Source organism: Aegilops tauschii, chromosome 1 (genome assembly GCF_002575655.3).
Source record: "Aegilops tauschii subsp. strangulata cultivar AL8/78 chromosome 1, Aet v6.0, whole genome shotgun sequence".
Lineage (NCBI taxonomy): Eukaryota > Viridiplantae > Streptophyta > Magnoliopsida > Poales > Poaceae > Aegilops > Aegilops tauschii.
The window spans coordinates 435,540,853-435,551,559 of record NC_053035.3 but is presented as its reverse complement, the minus strand read 5'-3'; positions in this window follow the sequence as shown (position 1 = coordinate 435,551,559).

Here is a 10,707-nt window from a genome sequence, read left to right as displayed (position 1 = left end):
ACGGAGGTCTTGGGCATGGAGGATTTAGCGCGAATTTCTTCATGTATTTGGGAGTAACATATCTGTACTCCCTCCACTCTCTTGCCCATCTCCTCTCTATCCTTTGGATGCGCACCTTGCGCTGATTCTTGTCCTCCTTACCAAACTTGGCCTCATCAGGAGTGCAATAATCTTTGTATATGTCATCAGGGATCTCAAAGGCGGTATTGATTTCAGGCCTCTTTCCTCCTTTCTGTGGCTTCTTTCCATCAGCCATTTTCTTCAGCTGAGGAATTTGAACAATGGAATTCTCTGGAGATGTATGCAACTTTTCTTCGAGGAACGCTGTAAATGAGTTAAGTTGATGAGAACCTAGTGATTCAGCAGCGGACATGAGTACCAATGAACAGAGTATAGTTGCGAGGAATTTGGAGAGGTCATATGCGTTCTCAGAAGGTTTTTCGAAAAGAACAAGTTTGAGGAATTTGACCAGATGAGTCTTGAAGAATCTCACTAAGCATTCTTTGTCTTAGGTTCCAGAGTTGTATAGATCGAAGATCCACACAATTGAGGAATCTTGGAGAAAAATCGTTGCTTAGAGAAACGAATCAAGAACAGATGACATGTGAGGTGTTTAGTGTGTGAAGAATTTGAAGAATAAACACCTTTGAAGATTTTGTAGAAATCATTTGAATCAAAGAGGGCAACAAAAGTAACTTTTAATTACCCTGGAAGTGTAGATATGAAGTTCATCAGTTCAGATCTTCCACGCCCTAACTCGGCTGAGGAAGACAGCTACGGCGGCGGCGGAGAGAAGAAATCTGCAGCCGGCGCGAGTACGACGGCGACGAGGTCGAGGCAGTGAAGCTCTTCCTCACCAGCGACGATGAAGTAGCGGCGGCGCTAGGGTTTGAGAAGCTCGAGCTGGAGTGAGGTCGAGTGGAGTAAAACGGAGTGAGGAAGGGGAGGGGTATATATGGCCACGGTGAAAAACTATTCGCCCAAAGAAATTGGACGAACGTGCCCCTGACCCTTCTCAGTCGCTTGACATGTGTCACCCATGTACTGAGAAGTGGAGATCGTGTGAGATCGTGGGTGAATAGATAAGTGTTTTCGTGGGATCCGGAACGGTTTGAGCGGCAAAACCGAAAATTTTGGATAAGATAAGTTTTAACGTTGCGTTCTCAAATTCTTCAGCTAACAAGGACACGGTGAAGATTTTGAACGAGTTTCAAATAGAACGCACATGAAGAATTTGTGAATAGAATGGGTTGAGAGTTTAGCATAGAGGGGGAAGGGTCCGATCACATTCACTTAGCAGAAAAAACAGCTTGAAGAATTAGCAATAAGTGAATGTTGTAGAGGACATAAACTCATATATATATAGCTAATGAAGAAAAACGACGGAAAAGGTGAAGACAATGCAAAGTTGAAGAAAATGAACAACTGAGGAAAAACTCAAATTGAAGATTTTCAACTTTGGTGGTGGCGTGACCCACCGTATAAGAATGATGATTTCAGACACCGCGTACAATTGTCGTAGGGTTCTGTGAATCAAATTCTTCGTTAATTTCTTCACACTTAGAGTGTTATTCTTCATTGATTGAAGAAAAACGTTTCTTCATGTGTTGCACATCTGAGTCATCAATTTATGCATAAGTGTTAGGATGAGTGTCTTATTCAAAGAACATTCGAAGATTCTAAGATATTTAGCTCACACCGCAACTTGCTAAATCTCTTCTCATCCAAGGGCTTTGTGAAGATATCGGCTAACTGTTCTTCAGTCTTCACATGCTCAATAGAAATGTCGCCCTTCAACACATGATCACGAAGAAAACGATGACGAATCTGAATGTGCTTTGTCTTCGAGTGCTGAACTGGGTTGTGAGCAATCTTGATGGCACTCTCATTGTCACAGTAGAGAGGCACATTCTTCATGTTGACGCCGTAGTCCTTGAGAGTTTGCTTCATCCACAGCAATTGAGCACATCAAGAACCATCAGCAATGTACTCAGCTTCAGCAGTAGACAGTGATAAACAGTTATGTTTCTTCGAGGACCAACAGACCAAAGATCGTCCGAGGAAATGACATGTACCAGATGTTGACTTGCGGTCCACACGATCACCAGCATACTCAGAGTCTGAATATCCAATGAGATCAAAAGCCGAGCCCTTGGGGTACCATAATCCAAGTGTTGGTGTGTGAGCTAGATATCGAAGAATATGCTTCACAGCCTTATGGTGTGATTCCTTCGGTGTAGCTTGAAATCGGGCACACATGCAAACACTAAGCATAATATCTGGCCTAGATGCACATAAATACAATAAAGAACCAATCATGGAGCAGTATACATTTTGATCGAAGTCAATACCATTTTCATCAGTGCATAGGTGGCCATTTGTGGGCATAGGAATTTTGACCCCTTTGCAATCTTGCATGCCGAATTTCCTCAGTACATCCTTGAGGTATTTCTCCTGAGATATGAATATGCCATTGCGCTGTTGACGAATTTGAAGACCTAAGAAGAATTTCAATTCTCCCATCATAGACATTTCATATTCCTCTCTCATCATATAACCAAATTCGTCAGTGTAACGTTGGTCAGTACAGCCAAAGATAATATCATCAACATATATTTGGCACACAAACAATTCACCATCATAAGATTTAGTGAAAAGAGTTGGGTCAAGTGAACCGGGTTTGAAGCCTTTCTTCATGAGGAATTCCTTCATAGTATCATACCATGCCCGAGGGGCCTTTTGAGGCCATAGAGGGCCTTATTGAGTCTGAAGACTTTGTCAGGATGCTTTGGATCTTCAAAACCTGGGGGTTGAGCAACATATACTTCATCCTCAAGCTTACCATTGAGGAATGCACTTTTCACATCCATTTGATATAAAGTGATATCATGATGGTTAGCATAAGCAAGTAATATGCGAATAGCCTCAAGTCTAGCAACAGGTGCAAAAGTTTCATCGAAATCAATTCCTTCAACCTGTGTGTAGCCTTGAGCTACAAGCCGTGCCTTATTCCTCACCACAAGGCCGTTTTCATCTTGCTTGTTGCGGTAGATCCACTTTGTGCCAATGATATTGTGCTTGCGAGGATCTGGACGTTTGACCAGTTCCCAGACGTTGTTGAGCTCGAACTGATGTAATTCTTCTTGCATAGCTTGAATCCACTCAGGCTCCATAAATGCTTCATCTACCTTAGTGGGCTCTGTGATAGAGATAAAAGCAAAGTGCCCACAAAAGTTAGATAAATGTGAAGCTCTTGAGCGTGTGAGAGGACCTGGTGCTTCGATGTCATTGATGATTTTCTCAATTTGCACTTCATTTGCAATGCGAGGATGAGCGGGTTGTCGTCGAGGAATTTGATCAGCATTTTCTTCAGCACCATTTTCTTCAGGTGCATTAGCTCGACGTTCTTCTCGTTCTGGAATGAATTCTTCAGCGGATTCTTCGGTAGGAATGACATCCTCAGTAGCCTTGAACTTGATAGTTTCCTCAGGTGCTGGTTCATCTATCACAGAAGGTAGGTGCTCTCTTTGCGAGCCATTAGTTTCATCGAACCGCACATCTACAGTTTCTACAACCTTGTGAAGAACATTGTTGAAGACTTTGTAGGTGTGCGATTCCTTTCCGTAACCAAGCATAAAACCTTCATGTGCTTTCGGTGCAAATTTTGAGTTGTGATGAGGATCTCTAATCCAACATTTAGCACCGAAGACTTTGAAATAACTCACATTAGGTTTCTTGTTACTGAGGAGTTCATAGGCAGTCTTCTTGAAGAATTTGTGAAGATATACTCTGTTGATGATGTGGCACGCAGTATCAATTGCATCAATCCAGAAACGACGAGGCGTTTTGTATTCATCAAGCATAGTGCGAGCCATCTCAGCAAGAGTCCTGTTCTTGCGCTCCACGACGCCATTCTGCTGAGGAGTATAAGCAGCACATAACTCATGAGTAATACCAAGTTCATCAAGATAGTCATCAAGACCAGAGTTCTTGAACTCAGTTCCATTGTCACTTCTGATGTGCTTGATCTTCACACCAAAGTTGGTTGAAGCCCTCGAGGAAAATTGTTTGAAGACTTCCTGCACTTCATGTTTGTAAGTAACAATGTGTACCCATGTGTATCAAGAGTAATCATCAACAATAACAAAGCCATATTGAGATGTATCATTTGAAACTGTAGAATAATGGTTAGGACCGAAGAGATCCATGTGAAGCAATTCAAATGGTCGAGTAGTAGTCATGATAGTCTTCGCCGGATGCTTGGCCTTTGTCATCTTTCCAGCTTCACAGGCTCCGCATAAGTGATCCTTGAGAAATTTGACATTCTCAATGCCAATGACATGCTTCTTCTTCGCAAGCATGTGCAAATTCCTCATGCCTGCATGACCAAGTCGTCGATGCCATAGCCAGCCTTCTGAAGCTTTTGCAAGTAGGCACACAACTAGTTGTGGTCCTGTAGAGAAATCAACAATATACAAGTCTCCTCTCCTAAAGCCTTCGAAGACTTTGGAATTGTCAGCTTCCATGATCACAACACAATGATACTTGCCAAAGACAACAATCGTATCAAGATCACAAAGCATTGAGACAGACATGAGGTTGTATCCTAAGGACTCGACAAGCATGACTTTGTCCATGTGTCGATCCTTTGAGATCGCAACCTTACCAAGACCCAATACCTGACTTTTGCCTTTGTCAGCAAAGATGATATGCTTCAGATGCGATGGAGATAAGGGAGCATCCATTAATAGATTCTTGTCACCAGTCATGTGATTTGTACATCCACTATCGAGGACCCACTCAGTGGCTTTGGGTTGATCATCCTGCAGATGAATTAGTGCAGCTTACGAACTCATATACTTCATCAGTGAAGAATATGACATCAATTCATTAGATCAACTTCATCAAGTAATAGAACAGATAAAGCAATATGAGGACGCGAGAAATGAGAGTTCATTTCTTCATGATTAGCCTGCGTCCTATCAGGCAATTTTAGGTCTCCAGCAAATTCTTCAGACGTTTTAGCACGTCTGGAGACCTGACCTGCAGAAGAGATTAGTTCTTTTTCTTCACCACCCACATCTGAAGGGGTGGCAAAGAGTTCATCACTCTGCGAACTCCATATGAGAAAGGTGGCATAGAAGCCAGCCCATTTCGTTTCACATAAGAGGAGTTAGGATAAGCCTATGAATAAGCAGAGAAATTCTTCGAGGACTTATGAACATAATGGTTAGAAGAATAATGCTCATATTCATAGCCCTTAGCTCTTCCCTACGAAACAGAGTTGTTAGCACGATGATATTCATATGAGGACTTTGATCCTTTTGAGGAATTTGATCCACGTGAGGAATTTGGTCCGTATGAGGACTTGGATCCATATGAAGAATTTGGTCCATATGAAGAATTTGATCTGGGGTTCCTGTTCTTCACTGGTGGTGTCATGAGGACATTCACCTGAAGATTTTCAAGGCATCTTTTGGGAACCCAGATTTTCTTCACAGGGGAACCGTTCCTGCAGTTAGTGCCAACATATCTAGCAAATACTTCACCATTCTGATTTTTGAATAGTTTATAGTTGGAGTCAAATGACTCATCAGAAGAATGAGGGGATTCACATGTAAAGCCAGATAAATTGGATGGATCAACTGGAGGTCCCTTTGCAGCAACCCATGAGGTTTTGGGGTACTGCTCAGGCTTCCAATATGTACCATCAGCATTGATTTTCCTTTCAGAGGCAATACCCTCTTTCCTAGGGTTCCTATTGAGGATCTGCTTTTTAAGCACATCACAAAGAGTCTGATGCCCTTTGAGGCTTTTGTACATGCCTGTCATGTACAATTCCTTCAGCCCTGCATCATCAGTGATACTAGCAATGTCCTCAGATGAGGAATTAGTGATAGTAGAGACAGTTGAAGAATTTGTAGCATTGGAAGCATTTGAACATTCAGGTGAAGAATTAGCAGTTTCACGTTCAATGCACTTCAAACATGGAGGAACAAATTCTTCCTGAGAAGCGCTGATTTGTTGAGCAAGTAATGAATTGCGCTCCTTCTGAATATCTTCATAACTCACTCTTAGATTTTCAAGATCTTGCTTTCTTTGAAGAAATTCATAAGAAAGCTTCTCATGATCAGATAAGAGAGTGTTATGATGACCTTGAAGGTTGTCAAACCTAGACTGAAGTCTCTGAAGATTTTCAGTCAAGGTTTTAGTGCGATCCATTTCTTCACCCAACATATCATCACTTTTGTATATCATGTTTTGAACCTTTTCAAAAGCCTTTTGTTGTTTCATAGCAATCTTAGCAAGTTTAGAGTAGTTGGGCTTGAGGTTTTCATCAGATTCATCCTCACTAGATTCAGAGGAGGTATATTTGAGAACCTTGGCACCCTTTGCCATGAAGCAATAGGTGGGAGCGTAGTCATCATTGTCTTCATCAGCCTTGTTGGTGAAGCCATTTTCTTCAGAGTTGAAGATGGACTTGCTGACGAATGCAGTAGCGAGAGCTAGGCTCGCCACACCGGACTCGGACTCCTCAGATGCCTGCTCTTCCTCATGTTCCTCAGATTCGGCCTCAGAGTCCATTTCCTTGCCAATGAATGCCCGAGCCTTCTTGGACCTGCTCTTCTTGTGAGATGAAGACTTCGAGGATTTTGATGATGAAGACTTTGAAGATTTCTTCTTCTTCTTTGAGCCATCAGAACTGTAATCCTTGTATTTCTTCTTCTTTGATTCCTTTTCCCACTGAGGACAATCTTGAATGTAGTGACCAGGTTTCTTGCATTTGTGGCATAGCCTTTTCTTGTAGTCACTGGATGAGGGATCAATGCTCCTTGAGGATTTTCCAAAGCGACCACGTCTTGAGAACTTCTGGAATTTCTTCACGAGCAGTGCTAGCTCCTGGCTCAATTCTTCAGGATCACCAAGGCTACTACCAGAATCTTCACCTTCAGATTCAGAGACAACCTTGGCCTTCAGAGCACGTGATCTTCCATAGCTCGAATCATAGAGATCTCTCTTCTCAGCAAGCTGGAACTCATGAGTGTTTAGCCTCTCAAGGATATCAGCGGGATCAAGTGACTTGTAATCAGCACGTTCTTGTATCATTAGTGCCAGAGTATCAAATGAGGAATCAAGCGATCTCATCAATTTCTTCACCACCTCATGGTCGGTGATGTCAGTGGCACCAAGTGCTTGAAGCTCATTTGAGATGTCAGTGAGGCGATCGAAGGTTTGCTGAACATTTTCATTGTCGAGTCTCTTGAAGCGGTTGAAGAGATTGCGAAGAACGTCAACACGAGAGTCACGTTGAGTTGAGACTCCTTCATTCACTTTGGACAGTCTATCCCAGATAAGCTTAGCAGTTTCCAAAGCACTCACTCTTCCATACTGCCCTTTGCTCAGATGGCCACATATGATGTTCTTCGCTTGATAATCGAGTTGCTTGAATCTCTTCACATCAGTGGCGTTCAGAGAAGGTGTGACTGAGGGAACACCATTTTCCACAACATACCAGAGATCGTTATCAATTGCCTCAAGATGCATTCGCATCTTATTCTTCCAGTAGGGGAGTCCGTGCCATCGAAGGTAGGACACCCCGCAGAGACCTTGATCATACCTGTGGTCGACATAACTAAAACTCCAGGCGGTTAAACCAAAATCACACAGAACAAGGGAGTACCTTGCTCTGATACCAATTGAAAGTGCGTTATATCGACTATAGGGGGGTGAATAGGCGATTTTTATGAATTCTTCACTGATGGAATTTGTAGGTGAGGAAACTCCTTAGCGAAGAACTACTTGCAGCGGAATAAGTACTCAGAAGTAAACATAACAGAACACAAGCATGGTCATCATGATGAAATGAAGACAGACATAGAGTACAGAAAGCGTAAACACAGGATAACACAGGATGAAGACAAACAAACTGAAGAAATTGAACTGAGGAAATTGAGAAAGTCTTCAGTCAAATTCTTCAAACACAGATATGAACAAGCGCACAACACGGTTATGAGGAAATGAAAGAGTTGAGGAAATAGAACCAGAAGGCTTGGTGAAGACAATGATTTGGTAGACCAGTTCCAACTGCTGTCTCAGTTGTACATCTGGTTGGAGCGGCTAGGTATTTAAACCTGGGGACACACAGTCCCGGACACACAGTCCTCACCGTATTCTCCTTGAGCTAAGGTCACACAGACCTCGCCTAATCACTCGTGGTAAGTCTTCAGGTGACTTCCGAACCTTCACAAACTCGGTCACTCGGCGATCCACAATTCCTCATGGATGCTCTAGACCATGACGCCTAACCGTCTGGAAGAAGCACAGTCTTCAAAGGTAACAAGCGTCGGATCCACGCAGGATCAATCTCTTCAGTGATGTTCAATCACTTTGGGTTTGTAGGTGTTTGGGTTTGGGTTTTCCTCACTCGATGATTTTCGCTCAAAGTCCTCGGAGGATGGGATGCTCTCAAATGACAAGTGTCAGTTTCTCTCGAAGCAGCCAACCAGCTAGTGGTTGTAGGGGGCGGCTATTTATAGCCTAGGGAGCAGCCCGACATGATAAGACATAAATGCCCTTCAATGATATGACCGTTAGGTGGGTAGATATTTTGGGACAGCTGGCGCGTAGCACAGCAACGGTCGGATATTTGAGGCTCAAATTCCTCAGGGCTATCATGTTCCTCACTGTGTAGGCAATCCGCACTGGCGAATTCCTAACTCCTCGGTCAAAACAAATTCCTCATAGACCAGAAGAACTTCGTCTCTGTCATTGAAGAATATGACTGAACTGTATGAGATTTCCAATGGCTTCACTCGAAGTGATTGGTACGTGTAGGATTTTGAGTTGAGCATCACTTGGAAATTTTTTCCTTAGTATTTCCTCGACCCCTTTAACAGTACGGTGTTTCCTATGACTCAAGAAAAAGAAAATGAAACTACGAAAACAAAAGTGTTCACGCTTCATGTTCCTCGAATGAATACCAAGTCTTCAAGGTCACACCAATTTCTTCACTTTCAAAGTCTTCAGAAATCCAAAGTCTTCAGTCGAAGAACTTCATTTTTAGGGGTCGACTTTCTCTGTAAATATCAAACTCCTCATAGACTTATAGGCCTGTGTACACTCATAAACACATTAGTCCCTTAACCTATAAGTCTTCAATACACCAAAATCACTAAGGGGCACTAGATGCACTTACACCACATCGCTAGTTGAGAGGGGCTCGGAGTGGTTTAAAAGCCCCACTCCCGCTACCCACTTGAGCTCCTCTCAAATGCAGGCTTACGGGCCTAAACACACTGTATCTGCCTGTGGGCCTACTGGGCCTTCTGCAGGCCTGAATCCTGGCTCATGGGTGGGTTTCTAGTCGTACTCAGGCCGTGGTGGCCGAGTAGGTGGCATTTTTTTATTTTTTTCCAGTTTTTTCTCTTTGTTGCTTTATTTATTTTATTTTGTTTCTACTTACAACAAAATACTTACTGTTGCTTTTTATTTATTTTATTAAAGTTTATTTATTTTATTTTATTAAAGTTTATTTTATTTTATTTTATTTTATTTTGTTTCTACTTATTTATTTTATTTTATTTTTTGCTTTTTTATTTACTTTATGAAAATTCTCTTTCCTTTCAATGTTTTGAACAGAAAATACTGTGATAATTTTAGTTGCATAAATTTTATATAATTTTAGTTTCAATAATACTAGAGGTTTATAAAAGCTTTTAAGTTGATTCCTTTTGATATTAGAGTTTCATTAAAGTTTTCTAGTTCATTCTTTTTTCTATTAGAGTTTCATTAAAGTTTTCTAGTTTATTCTTTTAGTTTATTATTTTTGCTATTAGAGTTTCATAAAAGTTTTCCAGTTCATTCTTTTTTATATTAGTTCATTCTTTGAGCTAAATGACCCTGAAATTGAAAAGCACTTCAGATGAACTTGGAAGAGGTTGAAAGTTGGCATGGTATCATCATCTCACCAACATAGCATGTGCTAAAAAGTTGAGAGGGTTATGGCAAAAACTGGATGCACTTCGTGTACAAAATGGACAATCTCTTTCGAAGTATCATGGTTTCGGACGAAAACTCATCTGTTACAAAGAGATTTCATTTTTTGAACTTATTTGAACTCCAGACTTTTTGTATGTTCAAAATGCACCATTCAAAGCCACATCATCAATTTTCAACCCTTTCTGACTTCATTTGTTATTTTTCATGCATTTACTGATTTTTTGAGCTAAATGACCCTGAAATTGAAAATCACTACAAATGAACTCTGAAAAGGTTAAAAGTTGGCATGGTATCATCATTTCACCAACATAGCATGTGCTAAAAAGTTGAGGGTTACGGCAAAAACTGGATGCACTTCGTGTACAAAATGGACAATCTCTTTCGAAGTATCAGGGTTTCGGAGGAAAACTCATCTGTTACAAAAGGCATTTCATTTCTTCACATGTAACTGCAGTGATATTCTAGATCGAAGGCATCATCATAATAGTTGTGGAGAGAAAGTCTTCATTTTTTCTTCGCTTGGGTCCTTTGCTTATTGCGTCGTAACCATGGATAATCTTCATCGTTTAACAGGGTGCTTGGGTCAGCCTTGACTTTGAAGGGAGGAATTTCATGAAACCTTTCATAATCTTCAGACATGTCTATCTTGCCCTCCAATCCCATGATGTCTCTTTTTCCTGAAAGAACTATGTGGCGCTTTGGCTCATC